The 11,904-nt window shown below is 39.1% G+C and overlaps 1 pseudogene; it reads left to right on the top strand.

Moving 5' to 3' along the window:
* The first annotated feature begins 8,941 nt into the window (after positions 1–8,941).
* Positions 8,942–10,206, top strand: LOC102829070 (annotated as a pseudogene).
* Positions 10,207–11,904: the final 1,698 nt, after the last annotated feature.

Genomic DNA, 11,904 nt, shown 5'->3' with positions numbered 1-11,904 from the left:
CATTTTGAGTGCCTTCCAACCTGAGGGGCTCATTTCCCAACACTACATCTGACAGTGTTTTTCTGCTATTCATAAGGTTTTCAGTGACTAAATAATCAGAAGTAGTTTGTCACTCTTCATAATCGGTCTTCATCTGTAAGCACATCTGAAACCTGTTCACCATGGGTGACCCTGATGGTATTTAAAATATTGGTGGCATAGCTTTCAGAATCACAATAACTCACAAGCCACCACAGTACGACAAACTAGCAGAGGAGTGGTGGGAACAAGTCATTAGTCTTGCAAAATTATATCATGTGATCTCTAGCATCATTTCTCTCAGCTACACTGATGGTGAAACAGGTCTTCAGGAATTGAGAGAATAGAAGTTACAATGCTCAACAAAGAAATTCAATACTAGATGTGCTTATTCACCTATTTAAAGACGTTAAGAAATGTACATGCTAAACTTCAAAACTAGGTCTCTGTCTAGTGCTCTTTACTGTCTTTCTCATTAACACTTCAAAGCTCACCAACTTTCACAGAAATGCAAAATAAGGTAGCACAGCTTAAATCAACACATATACTCCATTTTGGCAATTAAATATATAAAAGTATATTCTTAAAATGTCAATATTGAAATCTGGGATGTGAGATTTATCATTCTCATTCTAGTGTTGTATTGAGCTAAACCAATTAGAAAGCAAATAAATTTTTATGTGTCAGAATTTAAAATTCTTCAGAATTTTCTTTTTATTATTATTAGCAGAGACAACTTGTCTTTAGGAATTGTGTTAAAATTGTGGGAAAAATGCTATGGGTCGAAACTGACTCGACGGCACTTAACAACAACAACAACCTTATATAATTATGATACAATGTTAAAAAAGAGAAGAAAAAAAAAGTGTAGTAACGTCAGTGTAGTAACTTCATTGAACTGTTATGTGACCATTACAATGGTGTATGTTGTTGTTAGTTCCTGAGGCTAATGGTGATCCCAACTTTGGGTGGTTTTGAACTATCAACCTTTCAGTTAGTGTTGTTGCTGTTGTTGTTGTTATGTAACAAGTGGAGTAGGTTCTGACTCATAGTGATCCTGTACAGGGTTTCCCAGGCTGTAAATCTTTATGGAATCAGAAAGCCTCATCTTTCTCCCCTGGAACAGCTAGTAGTTTCGAACTGCACCCTGATTCGTAACCACTTTGCTACCAGAGCTCCTTTTTCAATTATAGACCAGCTTTATAAGGTGCTTTTAGTAATATATCGAGTCCTGTTGGTGCCGTGTGTTAAGCTTTCAGCTGCTAAATGAAAAATCAGTAGTGCAAAATTTGCCAGGTATTTTTTTGTAGAAAGACGGGACAATCTGCTCCAATAAAGATGTACAGTTTCCGGAACCTTGTGGAACAGTTCTACTCTGTTTTATTTAAGGAGCTCTGAGCGATGGCATAGTGGTTACGAATTGAGCTGCTAACCTCAAGGTCAGCAGTTCGAAACTACCAGCTGTTCCGCAGAAGTTCCTCTGGAGAAAGATGAGGGTTTTTTGCTGCTAAAAGATTTACAGCCTCGGAAACCCTGTACAGGGTCACTACGAGTCGGAACTGACTCCACGGCACATAACAACAACAACCAATGAATGGGGATGGACTAGATGGTAGTGGGGTTTTTGTTTTTAATAATATGAAAAATTCTTATTATAAAGATTAGTAAAGTAGCAAAATATAAAAGTGTATATTTTAGAAACTATGCATAAGGAGAGATCAGAGGAAAATAACTGCAATCTTATCAGTAATTGAAATGATGGAAGTGTGAATGATAATATATATATTCTTTTTGCTTCTATGCATTTTGAAAATTTTCCAAAATTGCCACTCAAAGCTGTATAATTTAGGTCAATTTATTTATTTTTACAAAAATCTGTACAAGCAAAGATAAGTTAAAACATTCAAAGCACTGATGTAATATTTTTGTTCAAGAACCTGTTACTAACCGGTAGGTAGGTTATAGGTCCAATAGGTAGACTATACTTGTTGTTATGTGCCGTGGAGTCGGTTCCGACTCGTAGTGACCCTGTACAGGGTTTCCGAGGCTATAAATCTTTACGGGAGCAAAACGCCTCATCTTTATCCCACGAAACAGCTGGCGGTTTTGAACTGCTGACCTTGTGGTCCGCAGCCCGATTCGTAACCACTACCTTACCAGAGCTCCTTTAACCTCCCTTCCCATCAGTCTCCCATCACTACTGGACTGTAATTTATCATATTTTGCCTATCTAGCATGCAAGAGATATGGTGCTATGGTTAATGCGCTAGATTACAAAGTTATTTGAATCACATGGTCGGCAGTTCAAGCTCACTAGTCACTCCTTGGAAATCCTATACAGGGTCGCTATGGGTCAGAATCAACTAGATGGCACTTAACAACACCAATAACAACATTCAATGATTTTTTCTTAAACAGCACCTGAATATACCTTTTAGACAATTAGCTATTTATTGTGTATGCTCTAAGTTTGTGGTAGGAGTGCTTGGCCATTCCTTTTCCTCCCCTGAGGCTTTTTATCTTCACTTTATGACACTAGGATGTAATATCAGGTGGAGATCATTTCCAGTTGGTCAGAAATTCCCTACTATGAAACTATTGGAAAGTTTCAGACCTAACACTTTGGAGCTGATTTGATGCTTATTCATTTTAAACCTGGCCCTAGGGGCTTCCTTCAGTTTCACGACCTCTTTCTTATCTTTCCAGTAAATTCTTTTGCATTGAATTTATCCAGAGTCAGTTTATATTGCTTTCAACTAAGAACCCTGGCTGATACATATACTAACAATCATCCTACACTGTGTGTATTGGAAAAGACTTTCTTTCATCACAATATAAGTTAACAAGGAAGTTTTTGTTATCCAAATAAATTCAAAAGTGAAGGTTAACATTTATAACTTAAATCCACAATCAGAAACTCCAAGCCAAAGTCAGTACTAACCAACAGAGACCCTATAGGACAAAGTAGAAATGCTCCCTAGCATTAGATCTGATCCATTGAGTTTCTGAGGTCATAAATCCTAACAGATGCAGACTGCTACATCGTTCTCCTCTGGGGGGAATGGTGGTGGCGTTGAACTATGGAAATTTTAGCTTGCAGTCCAATGCTTAACCCACTGTACCACCATGGCTCCTCCAAACTGTTTGTTAGGAGATGTTGAATCAGTTGCAACTAATATTGACCCTGTATAGAGTTTCCAAAGAGTGGCTGGTGGGATTAACCTTCCAATCTTGTGATTATCAACCTAGTATTTACTGAAAAGCACCACACCCGGACTTCCCTCTAAACTACAAGGACCTAATAAAAACATCAGTTGTTGTTGTTAAGTGCCATCAAGTGGGTTCTGACTCATAGCAACCCTGTATTGGGTTTCCAAGGAGCTTAAACTGCCAACCTTGCAGTTCAAACTGATGTTGCAGTCCAGAGCATTATCCCGCAGCGCCACACAGGTTGTTGTTGTTGTTGTTAGGTGCCATCAAGTCAGTACCGACTCATAGCAACCGTATGCACAACAGAACGAAACACTGTCTGGTCCTGGGCCAACGTCACAATCATTGCTCCACCTGAACCCATCACTGCCACCACTGTGCCAATCCATTTCATCGGGGGTTTTCCTGTTTTTCTCTAATCTCCACTTTACCACATATCCTTAACTGGTTCCTCCCGATAATATGTCCAAAATATGAGAGACAAAGTTTGGCCATCCTGGCTTCCAAGGAGCACTCTGGATGTACTTCTTCCAACATGGATTTATTTGTCCTTTTGGCAGTCCATGGTACTTTTAGTATGCTCCTCCAACAACATAACTCAAATGCACCAATTATTCTATGGTCTTCCTTATTCACTATCGAACTTTTGCATGCATATGATGTTATAGAAAATACCAAGGCTTGGGTCAGGCACACTTCAAGATATCAACCACACAGGTATGATATGTTAATTCAAAGCTTTAAACATGCTTAAATGTCATAAATATATTTTGAGGCTCCAATAACACAGTATAATCTGAAAATTAATTATCATAATTACCCCAGGCAGGTGGTCAAATGTTATTTTTCAGTTTGAAGCATAAGACTTCAAATCTTGATTGTTTTATTGTTTTGTGCTCAGAACATCTTAGATAGAGGAATATGTTGATTGTTATTGTGGTTGTGTTTCAAATCCTGTTTGTTGAGAGGGCAGACTTTGGCCAGTTTAATCTGTTCTCAATGTTCTGAAGATAACCTGCTAATTCTTTTTTTTTTTTTTTTCCTTTTTCAGAATTAAAATCTTTCTGAAGTAGTGCATTGTATTTGTAATAACTGTCATGGCAGAGGACCCAAACAGAAGACCCAAGCCATCAGCCTGCTTCCAACACTTTTGGACAAAATAATATGCTCAGTGGCACACACTCAGCTCCTTAAAGCAGTTGAATTCAATGAGGCAAGTATTGCCTTATAGCTTCCAGAAACTATAGCAGCTTTTAAAACAGGAAGATGACATAATTGGCTTTGAGTTCTGGCCTGAAAAGATATTTTGTCAGCTTTGGCTCTATTTACATCACTAGTGGGCAACCCTCCATATCATATTTGACTTGCAAAAACATTTCTTCAAAGGAATGCAAACAGAACCATCATTCCTTCAAACACAGTGGTGGGGCAACAGACTCTTGATTGTGGACTGGGCAGGGAAATTTAAATTAATCATAGTGGGTCGAGGCAAAGGAGACAAGCGAAGGCAGTTTGCACTCATACTATAACCATAATGTTGTTGTTATGTGCCGTGGAGTCGCTTCCGACTCATAGTGACCCTGTACAGGGTTTCCACGGCTGTAAATCTTTACAGGAGCAGAAAGCCTCATCTTTCTCCTGCAGAACAGCTGGTAGTTTCGAACTGCTGACCCTGAGGTTAGCAGCCCGATTCATAACCACTACCTTACCAGAGCTCCTTATAACCATAATAAAGCTGAATAATAAAGTTAACAGAGGCTGACATGGCTGGGGATAGCGAAGGGAGCAGAGTTTGATCCTTAAGGTAAGTCAAAATAGTAAGTGGCAATTCGAGGGACTTTACCCACTTTGGTTGCCACTGAGTTGATCCATGACTCAATGAGTCTTACATGTGTCAGAGTAGAACTGTGCTTCATAGAATTTTCAGTGACAGATATTTTGGAAGTAAATCACCAAGTCTGGCTTAGGAGGTACCTCTGGATATACTTGAACGTACAACTTTTCTGTAAGCAACTAGTATATTAACTATTGGCACCACCCACTTACGGGACATAACCGGTGTTTTAAAAGTCACCAGTGGCTCTTTGTTTTCCTGGATCCTCCTGCTGTGATTTATTTGTTCATAACTCTAGCGATAACTCCTGCCATTCTTCATTCCAAGGAAGCTGGGTGTGAAGGAGGAAGGGGAGAGAGAGTTGGAGTAATATTCACCCCAACATAAAGCAAACAGGGAAGTCTTCTGAGACAGAATGCATAAATAATTAGGAAGATTAAGTAGGAGTCAGGAAGGTGGACTGGATGAATATAATAAACTAAGGAACTGATGATTTCTTCCTCATTTTTTGTTTTTTAGGAAAGGGGCTCTGGCAGCATAGTGGTTATGAGTTGTGCTGCTAATCTCAAGGTCTGCAGTTTGAAACTGCCGTTATGAGGGAGAAAGATGAGGCTTTCTGCTCCCATAAATGTTTGCAGTCTTGGAAACCCTATGCAGGGTTGCTGTGAGTCGGAACCAACTCCAGGGCATACCAGTAACACTTTTTTTTTTTTTTTTTTAGAGGCTGGGTCAATTGTAAAGTCAATTCCTACATATTGTGAAATTTCTGGAAGACAGAAAATGATCTAAAACAACAAGTAGAAGAAGAAACAATAACTTCAGGTTCTTTTATCCATATATCATTGACTATTAAAATTATAATGCCTTATCTTCTAATCTTAGGTGTGTTTGAGTGTGTGGGAGGGAGTGTAAAATATAGAGATGAAATAGATGTATTTTTGAAAGTATTTACTGTATATAAAATTTTGATCTCTACTTTCACTTAAAATTGTATTATAAGCTTAGCTTCACTCCATTAAAGCTTTGAAAAACATAGTTTTAATGGCTCATTTCATCTTTCTGCCTGAATCTTTCCTGGTTTCCCTCCGTCCCCATGGTCACGCTAGTAATCTCTCTTGTTCATTCCTCCAAACTAGACTTGCCTTCTTAGCACTTTTTCAGAATTGATGATATTGCTTACATGTGATCTCTCCATCATTTAGGTAAATTTAGAATGACCCTGTACCCCTTAAATGGTGAGATTGAAGAAGCCTAGAGACTGGAGATTCCAGGCCATATCCTTCACTACTTCTACACTCTCCTCTGTGATTGGTCAATTAAGTGCTCCTGCAAAAAGCAAACAAGAACCAACAGTAAATACACTTTGCCTGTTTCCTTCTCTGAGCCTTATTTGACTCCTTTCATTAGGTAACATCTGGTAGCATTTTGGTTACGAATTGGGCTGAGAACCTCAAGGTTGGCAGTTCAAAACTACCAGCGGTACCATGGGAGAAAGATGAGGCTTTCTGCTCCTGTAAAGATTTATAGCCTCGGAAACCCTGTATAGGGTCGCTATGAGTCAGACTGACTCAATCACAGTGTAAATGATTGATTGTTCCAGTCATCATTTGTTCTAGAGACTTCCCATTAGTTAGGATTAGAGTAAGTGTTAAGAGTCTTGTGGTGTCCTTGTGTGGCACTGCAGGTTAATGCACTGGACTGTAAGGTCACTTTGAACAACAGGGTCAGCAGGTCAAACTCTCCAGTCACTCCTCAGAAACCCTATATAGGGTCGCTATGAGTCAGAAACAACTCAAAGGCATTTAACAAGTAGTGTTAGAGCCTTAGGTGCCAGATATATGTATTGCTTTTATGTGCTTTTTATTGAAATAGCTAACAGCAATGGCAGCTGCTCTGCAAATCCATACATACGTCATCATTGTCATATCTGTATTCCCAAGTATTATCATCATCATTATTACCATAATGGTCATCATTGTCATCATCATCATTAATATTGTTTGCAGTAATTGTTCCAGGAGCTTTATGTATATCATCTTCATGAAATTTAAAAATTAGCACCTGAGGTAATTATGATTTGCAACTCTACTTCCTTAGAATTTAAGAGAACCAACTGGTAAATGGCTGCGCTACTAGATGAATCTGATTGCTCTGATCCCAGCGTGTGTGATCTTAGAAGAGAAGCACTATAAGAAGGCATTTGTATGTGTGTGTTTGCGAGTGGAAAAGAAAAGAGAGAGTAGAAAATTGGAAGAAGTAATGATGGGGAAAAAGAGAAACACTAGGGACTATCTTCACTTTAGGGAGATGTGAGATAGCACCTTAGACTTTACTTTGTCTTTCAAAAGAGGGCATCAGACAAAAGGACAAAGACCAGTTTCTTTTTATAAAAGAAGACTGTTGCTCATTGGCTATCACAATCTGTTTATCCTTATAAACATAACTATTTTACTGGCTGCTTTCTCTTTTGTATTAAACCAGGTTTTCTGGTCTTTTCTCTTTCAATCTCATTTAGTACTGAATGCAAAGAGAAGTTCAAAAAGATGCTATTAGGCTTAGATGAGTGATAATATAGCCCATATACTAAGGGACTTCTTATTCACATGTTTTGATTTATCTTTGCATTTCTGGTTCTCCTTTTTAGGCTTTCCCCTACTTCTAGCCTTATAGGATATATATTACAGAAAACGTGTAGATGTTTAATTTACTACATCTGTAAAGACAGAACTCTAGTAGCGTAGTGGTTACAAATCAGGTTGTGAACCTCAAAGTTGGCAGTTCGAAACTACTAGCTGTTACGAAGGAGAAAGATGAGGCTTCCTGCTCCCGTAAAGATTTACAGCCTCAGAAACCCTGTACAGGGTCGCTATGAGTCGGAACTGACTCCACAGCACATAACCACCACCACCATGGTGACCCACGATGATCTCCACCCACTGATGTCCTCGTTCTTATATAACCCTTGAGAGTAGACAAGACCTGTGATTTGCCTCTAAGCAATAGAATATTGAAAAAGTGATGGATGTCATTTTTGTGGTAATACAACATTATATAAGATATTGTCTTGCAGCTGACTCATTCTAGAGACTTTTCTTGCTGCCTGGTCGGAGTATGTAGCCATGTTGGGGAAGCCTACATGATACAAACTTTGGGTAATCTTTAATATCTGCATCAGCCAACAGCTAACAGGAAGTTGAGTCTTACAATTGCAAACAAATGAATTCTGCTAGCATTATGACTGAATTGGAAATTAATTATTTTCTACTGAAGTCTCCAGGTGAGAATATGCAACCCACCTGAAGCCTTGACTGTAGCCTATAAGCAAAGTCACTCCCAAGCTCTTGAACCACAGCAATGACAAAGTAATAAATACATGCAGCGTTTCACACCTCACAGCTACTCTGCAGGAGAAAGATGAGGCTTCCTACTCCCTCAAAGATTTAAAAGCCTTGAAGACCCTATACAGGGATACTATTGGTCTGAGCCACTCAATGACTCTTAAAACAACAGCACAGTTGCAACAATGTGTTGCATACTAATAGATAACTAACAGTATTTTAGTGAAATTCTGACTTCTTTTCTCTCTGCTGGTTCATTTTAGCAGAAGTCACCAGTGACCTTCCTACTCGGGCGTTTTGGTCTTGGTATTTCAGATCTTTTCAGTGATATTTCCATGTACATCTTTTGAAAAACTCTCTACTTCTACATCTAACTACATCAGTTAGAATCAACGTAAAACTTTTTTCAAAATACACATGTCCGGTTACCATCTAAGAGGTACTGAATCAAGTTAAGGGACTAGGGTTAGGGCCTGGATATGTGTATTTTGAAAAGGCAACACAAGTGATTCTTGTGGGCATCTCTGAAACGGAAGTACAGATGCCCTGGTGTGATTCTGTTTGCGTGGCTGTTTTCAGTAGTAGCAACCCAATCATCTCCACCATTCTTCTCTATCACTTAAGTGTGCACCATCGCCCCCTGGAGGATTTGATGGATATGGACATGAGCCGTCTGTGTCCCCAAAACTGTCTCTTCATTTGTGAACTAAAAGCCGATAGAGATAATACTTTAAGGTGGATAATGATGAAAATTAGCACCAGTTATCATTAAGAACGGTCAGTTTAAGGGTTGGTGCAAAGGATGAATTGCACATTGCTGAAACAGAGGCAATGCATTATGAAGTTTGTTGTTGTCAGGTGCCATCGAGTCGGAAACGATTCACAGCGACCCCATGCACAGCAGAATGAAACAATGGCCAACCTCACTACCTCCTTCACATTAGATGTCATCAATGATGCCACGTGGCCGATCCATCTCGTTGGGGGTCTTCCTTTTTTTGTCTGACCTTCCATCTTACCCAGCATGACATCCTTTTCCAGCGACTGTTCCGTCCTGACAATATGTCCAAAGTATAAGAGACGATGCTTAGCCATCCTGGCCTCCAAGGAGCACTCTGGCTGCTTGCCCAATTAAAGTCACACTGGCTACTTTGAAAATGTCTGTACAGTCAACGGTCTTCCTTGGGGGCTTTGAAGTAATGCCACCAGTGGTCTTATGGTTGATGTGTGGCTCAGGGTGTGTGCATATTAGTGGACAGCACTTAGTAGATGTGGAAGAAGATACAGAGTCAGTTGATGAAGGGGTAGAAGACGTGAAACTCTTAAGTATATCAGGAAAGTTGTCAGCCCCTGCAAGTGGTAACAAGATTCCACAGAAAAAAGTAAAGCTTGCTGCAGATGAAGATGATGACGATGACAACGAAGATGGTGATGATGATGATTTTGATGATGATGAAACTGAAGAAAAAGTTCCAATGAAGAAATCTATACGGGTTACAGCTAAAAATGCACAAAAATCAAACCAGAATCGAAAAGACTCAAAAGCATCAACACCAAGTTCAAAAGGTCAGGAATCCTTAAAAACAAACCAACAAACAAAAAGAAAACAACTAAAACACCAAAAGGACCTAGTTCTGTAGGAGATATTAAAGCAAAAATGCAAGCAAGTATAGAAAAGGGTGGTTCCCTTCCCAAGGTGGAAGCAAAATTCACCAATTATGTGTAGAATTGTTTCCGGATGACAGATCAAGAGGCTGTTCAAGATCTCTGGCAATGGAGGAAGTCTCTTTAAGAAAAATAGTTTAAACAGTTTGTTAAAATTTCAGTTTTATTTCATTTCTGTAACAGTTGATATCTGACAGTCTTTTCTTTATAATGCAGAGTGAGAATTTTCCCTACCATGTCTGATAAATGTTGTCCAGTTTCCTTTGCCAAGAATGTGTTGTCCAAAATGCCTGTTTAGTTTTTTAAAGATGGAACTCCACCCTTTGCTTGGTTCTAAGTATGTATGGAATGTTATGATAGGGCATAGTAGTAGCAGTGGTCAGACACATGGAAATGGTGGGGAGACGAAAATATACATGTGAAATAAACTCAGTATTCTAGTACAAAAAAAAGAAAAGAAAAGGAACTATTGTCCTAATTCCTTCCATTCTGGGATACTATGTTCTCCTTAGATATTGTCTTCTCCAAGTTTCCATCTCTGGTTTACTATTGTCTTTTCTTCCGCATGTTCTGATTGGTCAATATAATTTCCCATGACAGCATAATAACCACCTACTGATGGCACTTAACAACATTAGTGATAAATGAGCCATGGTGGTGCAGATGGTCAAGCATTAGGCTGCTAACTGAAAATTCAGTGGTTCAAACTCACCAGACATTCCACAGGAGAAAGATGTGAGTGACTATGTGCTTTTGTAAAGATGAAGCAGCCTTGGAAATCCTATGGGGTAATTCTACTGTGTACTGTGTCCTACAGGGTCGTTGTGAGTTAGAATCAATTGCATCATTGGATTGGTTTTGTTTTTTGTTTTTATTGCTTACTGATAATTCCTGGACTTCTTGTGTGGTGCTATAGGATCATCACTGGACTGTCAAACAGAGGTCGGCTGTTCAAATCCATTAGCTACTCCTCAGAAACCCTGTACAGGGTAGCTTTGAGTCGGAGCTGATTCAATGGCACTTAACAACAACAATAATTTCTAAATCCCTGCGATTATTCTTAATTCATACACCAAGATACATGTAGCTGGAAATCTACTAAAATTTTGCAAGTGAATATTTCATAGCCTTCTCAAACTCAACACCAAGCTGAACTCGCTATTTGACCCTGATCCTCACTCTGTTCTTCCCTTGTATTTTCTTGCATGTCAAATGGTATCTCTCTCCCTCAGAAATTCAAGTAAAAAAACTGGGAACTTATCTTAATGTTTATAGTATTTAAATGATCCCTTCTCATCTACAGAATAATTATTGATTCCTTAGTTTGCCAGGACTTCCCCAAACCAACCTACATCTTCTTCTGAATGTGTAATCCCTGCTGTGATTAATGTTTATATCAACATGGCTAGGCTGTTTTACTCAGTGGTTTGACAGACCCTGTGTAATAAACTTCTATGTTGTGATCTGTGTTCTGATGTGAGTACCCAATCATTTGAAAGAGGAGTTTCCTTGTGGGTGGGTCCTGCCTCTAATATATAAATGGATGTTCTGACAATGGAAAGTATAATCTCTTTCTCTACCCGCACTCTACTCATTTCGTGACCTTTGGTTCTTGGCATGTGTGCTTACAGAAGTCTCTGGCCAGCTGCCTGACCTGCAGCCATTGGGTTTCTCAGTTTCAACAACCGTGTGAGCCAGCAGAGGTCTTCAACGTGTCGACTGATCCATGAATTTGGAACTTGACAGTCCATATAATTGTGTGAGTCATTTCCTCACAATTGTGTGAGTCATTTCCTTAGAGTAAATCTCTCTCTACATTTATATATCTATATCTATATC

The sequence above is a fragment of the Chrysochloris asiatica genome, unplaced genomic scaffold, assembly GCF_000296735.1.
Source record: "Chrysochloris asiatica unplaced genomic scaffold, ChrAsi1.0 scaffold00089, whole genome shotgun sequence".
NCBI classification, from domain to species: domain Eukaryota; kingdom Metazoa; phylum Chordata; class Mammalia; order Afrosoricida; family Chrysochloridae; genus Chrysochloris; species Chrysochloris asiatica.
The sequence above is the reverse complement of the archived record's forward strand: the minus strand, read 5'-3'. Positions and strand labels throughout refer to the sequence as shown.